Source organism: Tenrec ecaudatus, chromosome 14 (genome assembly GCF_050624435.1).
Source record: "Tenrec ecaudatus isolate mTenEca1 chromosome 14, mTenEca1.hap1, whole genome shotgun sequence".
Classification (NCBI taxonomy): Eukaryota; Metazoa; Chordata; class Mammalia; order Afrosoricida; family Tenrecidae; genus Tenrec; species Tenrec ecaudatus.
The window spans coordinates 114,068,613-114,082,620 of NC_134543.1; positions in this window are offsets into that span (position 1 = coordinate 114,068,613).

A 14,008-nucleotide genomic window follows, 5' to 3' on the forward strand; every position below is an offset into this window, starting at 1 on the left:
TACTTTGGGGTGGGGTTGGGGGGAGGATATTTCTTTTATGGATTGTACTTTAAAAAAATTATTTCATTAGGGACTCATACAACTCTTTTTACAATCCGTACATGCATCTTTTGTGTCTAGCACATTCGTATATATGATGCCATCATCATTCTCAAAACACCTGCTTTCTACTTGAGCCCTTGGTTTCGGCTCCTCATTTTTCCCCTCCCTCCCCACTCACCCCACGCCCTTAACCCTTGATAATTTATAAATAATTATTATTTTATCATGTCTTACACCATTAGACGTTTTCCTCACCCAGTTCTCCACTGTCCATCCTCCAGGGAGGAGGTTACATGTAGACCTTGTCATCTCCCTCACCCTCCCTCCACCTTGCCGATATGGCCACTCTCACCACTGTTCCCGAGGAGCTCATCTGTCCTGGATTCCCCGCATTTCCAGTTCCCATCCATGCCAGTGTACATCTCCGGGTCAAGCCAGTTATATAAGGTAGAATTGGGATTGTGATAGTGGAGGGGAGGAAGCATTCAAGAACTAGAGGAAAAGTGTATGCCTAATCCTTGCTACACTACACTCTGACTGGTTCGTCACCTCCCCACAGCACTTCTGCAAGGGGATGTCCAATTTCCCCCAGATGGGCCCTGGGTCCCCACTCTGCACTCCCCCTCATTCACAATGCTATGAATTTTTTTTTTTTTTTGTCTTTGATGCCTGATACCTGATGCCTTCGATGCCTTGTCATCTCACAGACTGGTGTGCATTTTCCATGTGGGCTTTGTTGTGTCTCAGTTAGATGGCCCCTTGTTTATCTTCCAGCCTGTGGGACCCCAGGTTCTATATATTTTGACAACTGGGCACCATCAGCTTTCTTCACCGCACTTGCCCAGGCACCCACTTTGTCTTCAGCGTTCGCGTCGGGGTTGTCTGGTGTGCTTCTTCCTTGTGGGTTTTGTTGTTTCTTAGCTAGATGGCCACCTGATTGTCTTCAAGCCTTGAAGAGGGGGGAGGATATGTCAACATTTTCCAACAAATGAGCAGATTGACTGTCTCCGTGAGAGAGAAAATTGGAGAAAGAGTTATCTGGGATGGGGAGAAAGAAGGGTTAAGAACCCCAGTTGGACAATCTTCTGAGTCAGAGTTGGCGTCTAGTAGAATACAATGCAGAAGTCAGCAAACTCCTATCTCTTGGAAGATAAGAAACTCCAATAAAAGCACCCTATGGCGGGCACAACACTACTCCTATAAGCAACGAGAAGGCATTTACGATAAGATCTAGAATGAATAACTGATTACCTGGAAACTAAACGATCCATGTGGAAGGTGGGGCCAGAGCGGGGAGCGTTGCATGAGGAGGGACTAGCAGAAGGGTGCCATGTGGGTGGGACAGGGAGTGGCCAGGGGCAGGAGACTGGAGAACTCTGTTGATCTGTGATTGTACCCATTTCATGGTCATGGCGCTGGAGATGAAACATTGAGCCTGTTCAAACTGGTGCACAACCAACCGCATGGGAGAGGGAGCTCGAGAAAGAACACCGGAAATGTAAATGTGTTTTTAGAAAACTTCTAAGTTTTTTTTTCCAGTTTGAAAATGTTGTTTATTGATTTGTAGTCTTTAAAAAAAATCATTTTATTGCGGCTCTTACAACTCTTATCACAATCTATCCATCCATCCATTGTGTCAAGCACGTGTGTAATTTTGTTGCCATCATCATTCTCAAAACATTTGCTTTCTACTTGAGCCTTTGGTATCAGGCTCCTCATTTTTCCCCTTCCCTCCCTCACCCTCCTCACTCCCAAACCCTTGATAATTTATAAATCATTATTTTGTCATGTCTTACACTGTCCGACGTCACCCTTCACCCACTCCTCTGTTGTCCTTCCCCCAGGGTGGTGGCTATACGTAAATCCTTGTAATCGGTTCCCCCTTTCTACTCCACCTTCCCTCTACCCTCCAGGTATCACCACTCTCACCACTGGTTCTGAAGGGGTTATTTGTCCTGGATTCCCTGTGTTTCTGGTTCCTATCTATACCAGTGTACATCCTCTGGTCTAGACAGATTTGTTGGGTAGAATTGGGATCATGATAGTGTGTGTGTGTCTGTGTGTGTAAGCATTTAAGAACTAGAGGAAAGTTGTATGCTTCATCGTTGCTACACTGCACACTGCCTGGCTTATCTCCTCCCCACAACCTTCTGTAAGGGGATGTCTAGTTGTGTACAGATGGACCTTGGGTCCCCACTCTGCACTCCCCCTCATTCACAATGATATGATTTTTTTGTTCTTTGATGCCTGATACCTAATCCCTTTGACACCTTGTGATCACACACTGGTGTGCTTCTTCCATGTGGGCTTTGATGCTTCTGAGCTAGATGGCCGCTTGTTTACCTTCAAGTCTTTAAGACCCCAGATGCTATATCTTTTGATAGCCGGGCACCATCAGCTTTTTTCACCATATTTGGTTATGCACACATTTGTCTTCAGCGATCATGTTGGGAAGGTGAGCATCATGGAATGCCAATTTAATAGAACAAAGTGTTCTTACATTGAGGGAGTACTTGAGTAGAACCAATAAATATATGCACATAGATCTGTTTACCCATCATCATATATATTTACATATGTATATGTCTGGTTTTAGACCTCTATAAATGCCCTTTGCCTCCTAGTTCTTTCCTCTATTTCCTTTTACTTTCCTCTTGTCCCACTATCATGCCCAGCCTTCATTTGGGTTTCTGTAATTACTCTCGGTTACTTTGCCCTTGATCAAGCCCTACCAGGCCTCTTCTCACACCCTCCTTGCCACTCATTTTGGATCACTTGTTGCTCCAAAACTTCTGTTTTAAGAGATTTATTTTCTACATATTATTCAATCTTTGCTTGCTTTGTTAAAACATGGGGGTCTTTTTTTTAATCACCTTGGAAATTACTCAGGGTGAGTCACTATCTCTTTTCTAGACTTGAATGATGGGGTGTATCTATAGACTGAGCCTTCTGTCATTACCTTGGTACAGTGGTTCTCAATCTGTGGTTTATGACCCCTTTGGGGGTGAAATGACCCTTTCACAGGGGTTACCCGGTTCATAACAGTAGCAAATTACAGTTATGAAGTAGCAACAAAAATAATTTTATGCTTGGGGGTCACCACAACATGAGAAACTGTATTAAAGGATTTTGACATTAGGAAGGTTGACAAACACTGACTTGGTGGCTTCCAGGAAATTAAGTTCCGGGTCACTCAGATTAGACTCAGCAACTCACAGTTCATTACTGCCAGATGCCCAATCCTCCTGCATAAAATTGCAATATAGCATATTTGTTAATACTATCCCAAATGCGGAATGACAGATAATGAAATGAGGTGACAGTAATGATTAAGGCTACGTGTCATTTTGGCTGGATCATGATCTCAGTGGTTTGGCAGTTCCTGGATAAAGTAATTTGGAGGCTTTGCACTGATGTAATCTGATAGTTATGTATTGATTTGGCAGTTAGGTCAAGATGTCATCACCCTCCGTTTTGTGATCTGATATGATCATCCTCCATTTTCACAAACACTGGTGTTTGTACAATAGCGCTGTGGGGCAGTGAATTGTTTGCTATGCCTCGCCCAGCCATGCATCTAGCCAGGTGTCTTTGTACCTGCCACCAAATGGACTCGGTGGAAACATGCAAGTAGGGTGTTTGAAATTCTAACAAGGGGACTGGTCAGGTTTGTCATCCTGCTGGGTTTAAAATGAACCATCTTAAAAGGAGAACCAGTGTTTCTCATTTTATCAAGAAAGTACCAGAAGTAGATCATGTCCACTGGACCCCAAGATTCCTGTGCACTGAACTGCCTCAATACAGGAGAGAAACCTGTGACACCCAAGGTGTGCCACAAGCATAGCATCAACAGAGGCAGCAGAACCAAGATCCAGAGAATGGAGTGAGTAAAACTGAGTGTCTTCTGGCAGAAGGTGCACTTATGGATCGGGGTGCCTCCAGGCACTTAATCCGGGAGCTAGCTTGCTGGCCCACAGAGCCAAAGCTCAGTGTCTTCAGGCTGAGACTGATGGCAGAGTGGTGTGCCCTTTTGGGCATTTATTGGCAGTGCTAAAGAATCTTTGTGACACTTGCTCAAGCTGAGCAGAGGCCAAGGGGCCACATGCCTGAGAGGTTGCGGACATGTTTGCAGGCATGGCTGAGGAGAGGTGCACCTGGACAGAAGAACTATAACTTGAGCATTGCTGATCCTGCTAGTTACCCGCTGTATTAAACCCCCAAATTGTGAATATTGTCTCTGGGTTCTGTGCAGCTATTGCAATGATCTTTTTTTAACCCAGCACAGAGGTGGAGAGGGTTTGGGGGTGCTGATTGGTGTCAGAATTGGTAAAGAAGATTGGAGTGTGGAGACGTGTCTGACCTCTGCCTCCTAAGAATCAGCCTTGGGTTGTTGCTGAGTTTGGTTCTCCTTTCCCCCTGTGAAGCCAGAAGAATCCAGACACCACCTCTGCCCTTCTTATAGATCCAGTCTTTGAGACATGACCGTGTTGATAAGTGTGGAATGGATGTATTATTCGACACGACTTTTAATTAAGTCATTAAGGTGAAGGCTAAGTTAAAAAGGACCTGCTCCCCTCGATCAGCCTTTGTAAAATAGTCACAGCCTTTACCTGTTATATGGCCGTAGGCCACTGCAGCAGAAATGAGACACCAGCTTCCGTTTCCTAAGCACTGAGCCAAGACTGCAGCGAGGTTTACAAACACAGCACAAAAACCAGTAGCAGGGCCTCTTGCATGTGGTGTGATGCTACAAGGTGGAAAAGTGTATAGTGGCGAGTCATTGGCTGTTAATAGAATATAATTATTATATTAATACAATATAATTATGAATATAATATATTATTAATATAATAAGAATTTAATGTGATATATTAACTTTGATTCAATGAAGCTAAGATGAAATGTTTAGGTATTTGATTCTAACCGCTTCATTTTACAGATGAGGAAAAGGAGGCCCAGGGAAGGATAGGACTTGATATGCCCATGTCGTTGTTGTTGTTGTGTGCCATCAAGTCCGTTCCAACTCAGAGTTACTCGATGCAGAGCAAGAGGACATGCCGCCCGGTCCGGTGCCATCTTCAGGATCACTTTTATGTTTAAGCCCACGGATGCAGCCACAGTGTCGCTCCATCGCGTCAACCCCTCCGTTTCACCATGCATGATGCCATTTTCCAGGGCCTCATGCCCCCAATGACATAACCACAGTACGTGAGATTAAGCAACCTCAGGAGCAATCTAGCTGGATATCTTCACATACAGATTGGGTCATTCTTTTGAACATCCAGAGGATATGTCATAGTCTTCCCCAGCACCACAGCTTAAAGGCATCGATTCTTCAGTCTTCCTTACTCTGTTACCCCGAAAGTAAGACATCCCCCCAAATAAGAGCTATACAGTTTTGCTTCTCGCTGAAATATAAGGCATCCTCCTGAAAATAAGACCTCCCTGAAAATAAGGCCCCCCAAAGCTACCGTAACTCTGGACTGTGGACCGTAGCGGCGGGCACCGCAGCGCAGCTCACCATTGGCCGCAGTGTAGCCAGAGCAGACAGGAAGTGCGAGGTCTCTTTTAATAAAACAATAAATGTGTACCGTATTCTTCTTCATGGGAAAAATAAGACATCCCCTGAAAATAAGACCTAGTGCATCTTTGGGAGCAAAAATTAATATTCGACACTGCCTTATTTTTGGGGAAACAGGGTATTCATGGCCAGTTTTCACATGCATATGAGGTGATTGAAAATAGCATGGCTTGGACCAGGTACAGCTTAGTCTTCAAAGTGACCTCTTTGTGTTTCAACCTTTTTTACAGAGGTTGTTTTGCAGCAAAATTTCCTACTTGATTTTTTGGTTTCTGCTTCCAAGGGCATGGCTTGTGGATCCCAGTAGAATGGAATCTTCTGAAACTCCGTTATTTTCTCCATTTATTATGATGTTGCTTATTGTTTCTTTGTGCTCAGGTATAAACCATACACCAAGCTGTTGTCTCTGAACATCATTCAAGTCTTCCTCATTTCAACAAGAAAGGTTGAGCCGTCTGCCCTTTGCGGCTTGTTAATGAGCCTTCTTCCGATCTTGAAGCCACCATCATTTTCCTATAGTCTAGCTTCTATTATTTGCTTTGCATACAGATTGGATTAATACAATGACAGGATGCAACCCTGCCACACACCGTTCTCAATTGCTCTCCATGTGTGATCCCTTATTTTGTTTGAATGACTGCTCCTGGTCTACGTACAGGCTGCACGTGAGCACAATGGCGTGTCCTGGAATTCCTGTACTTGTAATGTTATCCATAATGTGTCTAGGCCCATGCATTGTGAACCTCACATTATCAGTAAAACAGGTCACGGCCTTTCAGTTATTCTCTACTTTCAGCCAAAGGGAGCCCTGTTGGCTACAATGAGAAAGGTCAGCAGTTTGAAACCACCAGCTGTGCCAAGGTAGAAAGATGGGCTTTCTACTCTATAAAGAGTTGTAGTCTCAGAAGCCCACCGGACAGTTCTACCCTGTCCTCTACAGGGCTGTAAGTCAGCCTTGACTCTAAGGCAGTGAGCTGCTACTGCTGCTGCTTTTAGCCAAGATCCATTCGCTATTAATAATGATATCCCTCATTCCATATCCTCTCCTGGATCCGACGTGAATTTATGGCAGTTCCATGGCAAAGTACCGCTGCAACCATTTTCTAATAGGTTTTGGCAAAATTTTACTTGTGTGTGGCATTCACTATATTGTTTAATAATTTCTGTGATTTCCTTTCTTTGTAATTGATACAAATGTGGTGAGATAAAGTACGTACTATGAGGGAACAACAAGTGACCAAAAATAGATGGCGAGGAGGGTGCAGGAGGCCTGGTAGCGCTTGATCAAAGACAATGTAACAGAGAAATTACTGAAACCCAGATGAAGGCTGAACATGATAGTAGGACAAGAGGAAAGTAAAAGGTAATAGAGGAAAGAACTAGGAGGCAAAGGGCATTTATAGAGGTCTAAATACAGGAATGTACATATGTAAATATATTTATATATGATGATGGGGAAATAGATCTATGTACATATATTTATAGGTTTAATATTAAGGTAGCAGATGAACATTGGACCTCCACTCAAGTACTTACTCAATGCAAGAACACTTTGTTCTATTAAACTGGCATTCCAGGATGCTCACCTTCCAGACACAATAGCTGAAGACAAAGCGGGTGCATAAGCAAATGTGGTGAAGAAAGCTGATGATGCCCAACTATCAAAAGATATAGCATCTGGGATCTTACAGGCTTGAAGGTAAACAAGCGGCCATCTAGCTGAGAAGCAACAAAGCCCACATGGAAGAACCACACCAGCCTGTGTGATCATGAGGTGTTCATGGGATCAGGTATCAGGCATCAAAGACCCAGAGCAAAAATCATAAAGTGAATGAGGTGGGGAGTGAGGAGTGGAGACCCAAAGCCAATCTGTAAGCACCTGGACATCCCTTACAGAGGGGTCGCGGGGAGAAGATGGGTAAGTCATGGTGCAGTGCAGCAACGATGAAACATACAGCTTTCCTCTAGTTCTTTAATGCTTCTGCCCCCACACTATCATGACCCTAATTCTACCTTACAAATCTGGCTAGACCAGAGCATGTATGTGGGTACAGATAAGATCTGAAAACACATGGAATATAGGACATATAAACTCATCAGGGCCATTATTGACAGTAGCCATACCAGGAGGGGAAGGGGAAGGTGGGGAAGAAAGGAGGAATCGATCACAATAACCTACCTATAACCTCCTCCCAGGGGGATGGACAACAGACAAGGAGGTGGGGGGAGATGTTGGACATTGCAAGACATGAAAGAATAATAATAATTTATAAATTATCAAGAGTTCATGAAGAAGGGAGTGAGGGAGGGAAGGAAGGAGAGGGAGGGCAAAAAGAGGAGCTGATACCAAGGACTCAAGTAGAAAGAAAATGATGATGGCAACATATGTAAAATGTGCTTGATTTGGATGTATGGATTGTGGTAAGACTTGCATGAGACCCCAATAAAATTATTTTTTTAAAGTACATACTATGGGTTTGTTCTGAAGGAAAATTTCTTCCCTATATATCCAGACTAATCTCTACTTCCCAAGCTCAATAATTAGATTCCCCCAAACCAAACTCATTGCTATCAAATTAAATTCCAACCCATAATGACCCCATATAGGGTTTTTGAGGCCGTAAATCATTGTAGAAGCAGATAGTCTCGTTTATCTCTCCAAGGAGTGACTAGTGGGCTTGAACTACTAAACTTGTGTTTAATAATTTAATGCTTATCAGCCAGTGCCACCTTAACAACTAGATGATGGGCTTGCATTATGTGTTTTCCCAACCTCGAATTAAAGGAGCCCTGGTGGTGCAGTGGTTAGCATTGGGCTGTGATCCACGTGGTTGGCAGTTAGAAACCACCAGCAGATCTTTGAGAAAAAGACTGGGCTTCAGGCTACTTCCATATACAGTTACAGACTCAGAAATTCACAGGAGGGTCTCTATGAGTCAGCATTGGCTCAGCGGCCATGGGAGAGCTTTTGAATTAAGACCCTAAAGCATGTTGTCAATATATGGAATGTCTTATTCATACTATGTACATAATTTCATTGGGAACTGTATTAGGCTGTATTCTCTGGAGAAGCAAAACTGGTGATGTGTGCATGAATGTGTGTGTGTGTGTGTGTGTGTGTGTGTGTGTGTGTGTGTGTGTGTGTGTAGGCAGAGAGGTTTCTATCAAGGAAATGCTCTCACAGGTGCAGAGGTATGCAAGTGCCAGGTCTGGGAGTTGGATGACTTTTGTAGCTGCAGGGGGAGGAACCCATGATTGGTAGGCCAGGCAACAGACTTCTAGCTGCAGTGACTGCAGAATCCTAGGTCAGGGGTAAGATGGTAGATGGCTGAGGACTCCCCAGATCAGCAGGCCATACATCAGGCCACTAATTCACCCCCAAGGAACTGGATGTTTTTAAGTCAGATGAAGGATCCAGACCAAGCAAAAAAACAAGCAAGCTTTCCCACAGCACCCACTCTTCAATGGGAAGCATGCTACCCCCTCAAGGAGAGGTATTGCTGGGCTTGCTGGGTTTCAGCTACCAAACTACTGAGGATCCTGGCCCAGTGGATTTCACACAAAACCTTACCTCTCCAAGGAACTGACGGCATATCACTGCGCACGGTAGCCACTCATACATAAACTTACACCTCAGCTTTCTAAAACAGATCGGATCGTGTCCCTCCACAGCATGGAAATGAGATGTTGAAATGGTGCAAGGCCTTCAGCAAGGAGCTCTGGTAGTGCTGTCAGGTCAATGCTGGACTGCCAACCACCAGGCTGCTAACCTCAAGGTCAACGGTTCAAACCAGCAATCACTCCCCTGCAGATCGATGAGGCTATCTTCTCCCATAAAGACTTGCAGCCTCTGAAACCCTTTTTAGGGCCGCTCTACGTCAGGGTTGACTTGATGGCCATGAGTGAGTGAGCGAGTGAGTACCTCTGACAGAGTTCATGGATTACTGCCAGGGAATGTACGAATTCCTGACATTTCATGCCTAGTAATGCACAGGTGGATTCTTTTGGAGAGCCATCTACTGACTTTCAGTAGTTTCCAAAGTAATTAGTTGACACAAAACGTAAAGAACCACCAGCCTCCAAAAAAAGATTAAAAAAAATAAAAATAAAGACCTGATTCAACAAAGGAGTAAGAGGTTAATTACAAATTGGCTCTAATCTCTGTCTTCATCCACTATCCCTCCATCCGTTATTCCAAAGTTATGACTGGTCTTTCCCTGTGCTGTCTGCACATTCTTGCTGCCTTGGTTTTGCTTCTGCCGTTCTTTCTGTCTAGCACGCCCTTCTCGGCCAGGAAAAGGACTATGTATGCCTTGGCAGCCAGCTCAAATCACACATCTTGGTGAAATGAATGATATAAACTTAAAAAAAAACATTTTATTAGGGACTCATACAACTCTTATCACAATCCATACATACATCAATTGTGTAAAGCACATCTGTACATTCTTTGCCCTCATCATTTTCAAAGCATTTGCTCTCCACTTAAGCCCTTGGCATCAGGTCCTCTTTTATTTTTATTTTTTTTCAAACTTGTGGAAGAAATAGGCTGTGAAAGGCTGAAATATAGCTAAATTCGACCCCGTGGCACCAAGGCAAAACACTAAAGGCGTGCGGCAGAGCAATGGGGGAAGCAGAGCAGGAAGTTCCTGAGGATAGACTCTGGGGCCAGAGTGTGGAAGTCCATTGGACTTGACCGAAGGACACACCTAGAGGTCAAAAATCAGACCTTGATCTATTTACAGGTTTTTCTTTATTTTTTAAATTAAATTTTTTTTCTTTAAAAAAATTAATTTATTCTTTTATGGGTCACTGGTTTTCTTTTTTTTTGTGTCATCATTGTGTTCTCATTCGTCATTTTGTCTTGCTATGCCTCGCTTTTTGGTGCATATTATTAACTCTGCAGATCTATCTAGATAAGATAGGCTGGATGAACAGTCTTGAGGAGAAAAACAATGGGACCGATGGCTCCAGGAAATACATGGGAGAGTGGGAGGAGGTGGTAAGGAGGTGGTGTTGACCAGCTGAGGGACAAGGGAACAACAAGTGATCTAAAATTAGTGGCAAGGAGGGTGTGAGAGGCCTGGTAGGGATTCGGCAAGGGCAATGTAAATGAAAGAAATTACTGAAACACAAATGAAGGCTGAGCATGATAGCAGGACAAGAGGAAAGTAAAAAGAAATAGAGGAAAGGACTAGGAGACAAAGGGTATTTATAAATGTCTAAATACAGGTACGTACATATATAAATATATTTATATAAGATGGCATGGAAATAGATCCACATGCATATATTTATAGGTTTAGTATTAATGCAGCAGATGGACATTGGACCTCCACTCAAGTACTTACTTAATGCAAGAACACTTTGTTCTATTAAATTGGCATTCCATGATGCACACCTTCCTGAAACTATCACTGAAGACAAAAGTGTGCATAAGGAAAGGTGGTGAAGAAAGCTGATGGTGCCTAGCTATCAAAAGATATAGCATCTGGGGTCTTAAAGGCTTGAAGGTAAACAAGCGGCCATCTAGCTCAGAAGTATCAAAGCCCACCTGGAGGAAGCACACCAGCCTGTGACCACGAGGTGTAGAAGGTACCAGACTTCAAAGAACAAAAAATCATATCAGTGGGTGCCCATCTTTCCGATATGATCACTGAAAACAAATGTATGCATAAGCAAATGTGGTGAAGAAAGCCGATGATGCCTGGCTATCAAAAGATATAGCATCTGGGATCTTAAAGGCTTGAAGATAAACAAGCGGCCATCTAGCTCAGAAGCAACAAAGCCCACATGGAATAACACACCAGCCTGTGTGACCATGAGATGTCGAAGGGATCAGGTAACAGGCATCAAAGAACAAAAAATCATATAATTGTAAATGAGGGTGAGTGCAGAGTGGAGATTGAAAGCCCATCTGTAGGCAACTGGACACCCCCTTACTGAAGGTTTGTGTGGAGGAGATGAGCCAGTCAGGATGCAGGATAGCAACGATGAAACATATAACTTTTCTCTAGTTCTGTTTAAAAAATATTTTAAAAAACATTTTATTAGGGACTCATACAACTCTTAACACAATCCATACATACATCAATTGTGTAAAGCACATCTGTACATTCTTTGCCCTCATCATTTTCAAAGCATTTGTTCTCCACTTAAACCCTTTGCATCAGGTCCTCTTTTTTCCCCTCCCTCCCCACTCCCCCTTCCCTCATGAGTCCTTGATAATTTATAAATTATTATTTTGTCATATCTTGCTCTGTCCGGCGTCTCCCTTTACCCCCTTTCCTGTTGTCCGTCCCCCAGGGAGGAGGTCAGATGTAGATCCTTGTAATCGGTTCCCTCTTTCCAAACCCACTCTCCCTCTACTCTCCCAGTATCGCCCCTCACACCCCTGGTCCTGAAGGTATCATCTGCCCTGGATTCCCTGTGCCTCCAACTCCTATCTGCACCAGTGCACATCCTCTGCTCTATCCAGCCTTGCAAGGTAGAATTAGGATCATGATAGTTGGGAGGAAGGAAGCATTTAGGAACTGGAGGAAAGCTGTATTCTTCAACGGTGCTACATTGCACCCTGACAGACTCATCTCCTCCCCTAGACCCCTCTGCAAGGGATCTCCAGTGGCTGGCAAATAGGCTTTGGGTCTCCACTCTGCACTTCCCCCTTCATTCACTATGGTAAGATTTTTTATTTTTTTCTGATGATGCCTGATACCTGATCCCTTTGACACCTGTGATCGCACAGGCTGGTGTGCTTCTTCCATGTGGGCTTTGTTGCTTCTGAGCTAGATAGCCGCTTGTTTACCTTCAAGCCTTTAAGACCCCAGACTCTTTTGATAGCTGGGCACCATCAACTTTCTTCGCCACATTTGCTTATGTACCTGTTTGTCCTCAGCGATCATATCATGGAGGTGTGCACCCAATGATATGATTTTTTGTTCTTTGATGCCTGATAACTGATCCCTTCCGAACCACGTGATCACACAGACTGGTGTGTTCTTCCATGTGGGCTTTGTTGCTTCTGAGCTAGATGGCCGCTTGTTTATCTTCAAGCCTTTAATACCCTAGATGCTATATCTTTTGATAGCCAGGCATCATCAGCTTTCTTCACCACATCCGCTTGTTCACCCACTTTGTCTTCAGCGGTTGTGTCGGGAGTGTGAGCTTCATAGAATGCTAATTTAATAGAAGAAAGTATTCTTGCATTGAGGGAGTACTTGAGTGGAGGTCCAATGTTCTTCCGCCACCCTAATACTAACCCTATAAATATAGGCACATAAATCTATTTCCCCTTCCTCATATATATGTTTGCATATGTACATGTCTTTCTCTAGACCTCTATAAATGCCCTTTGCCTCCTAGCTCTTTCCTCTATTTCCCTTGACTTTTCTCCTGTCCCTCTATAATGCTCCGTACCCCCCTGGGTTTCAGCTATACCTCTTCATTACATTACCCTTGATCATTCCCTACCAGGCCTGCCACACCCACCTCACCACCAATTTGGATCACTTGTTGTTCCCTTGTCCCTGGGTTTGTTAACACCACTTCCTTGCCCCCCACCTTTCCCTATCCCATGTTCCCCTGGAACTATTGGTCCCATTGTTTTTCCTCCAGATAGTTCATCCAGCCTATCTTATTTAGACAGACCTGTGGAGATAATAACATGCACAGAAACATGACAGAGCAAAACCAAGCAACAGTAAACAACAGAACAACAACAAAGAACAAACCAAAACACAACAAGAAAGAAAATGTTGTAGTTAGTTCAAGGATCGTTTGTTGGCCTTTAGGAGTGTTTTCCAGTCCAGTCTGTTGGGGCACCACGCCTTGGCCCCAAAGTCCACTTTCAGCATTCCCTGAACTTTTCTCTAGTTCTTAAATGCTTCCTCCCCCCACTATCATGATTCCAATTCTACCTTACAAATCTGGCTAGACCAGAGCATGTACACTGGTACAGATAGGAACTGGAAGCACAGGGAATCCAGGACAGATGAACCCCTCAGAACCAGTGATGAGAGTGGCCATACCTGGATGGTGGAGGGAAGTGGGGTAAAAAGGGGGAACCGATTACAAGGATCTGCATATAACCTCCTCCCTGGGGGCTGGACAACAGAAAAGTGGGTGAATGGAGATGTCGGACAATGAAGATATGGCAAAATGATAATAAATTATAAATTATCAAGGGTTCTTGAGGGAGGGGGAACAGAGAGGGAGGGAGAAAATGAGGAACTGATACCAAGGGCTCAAGTAGAATGCAAATGTTTTAAAAATGATGATGGCAACAAATGTACAAATGTGCTTGACACAATGGATGGGTGTATGGATTGTGATAAGAGTTGCATGAGCCTCCAATAAAGTGACTTAAAAACAAAACCAAAAACCAAA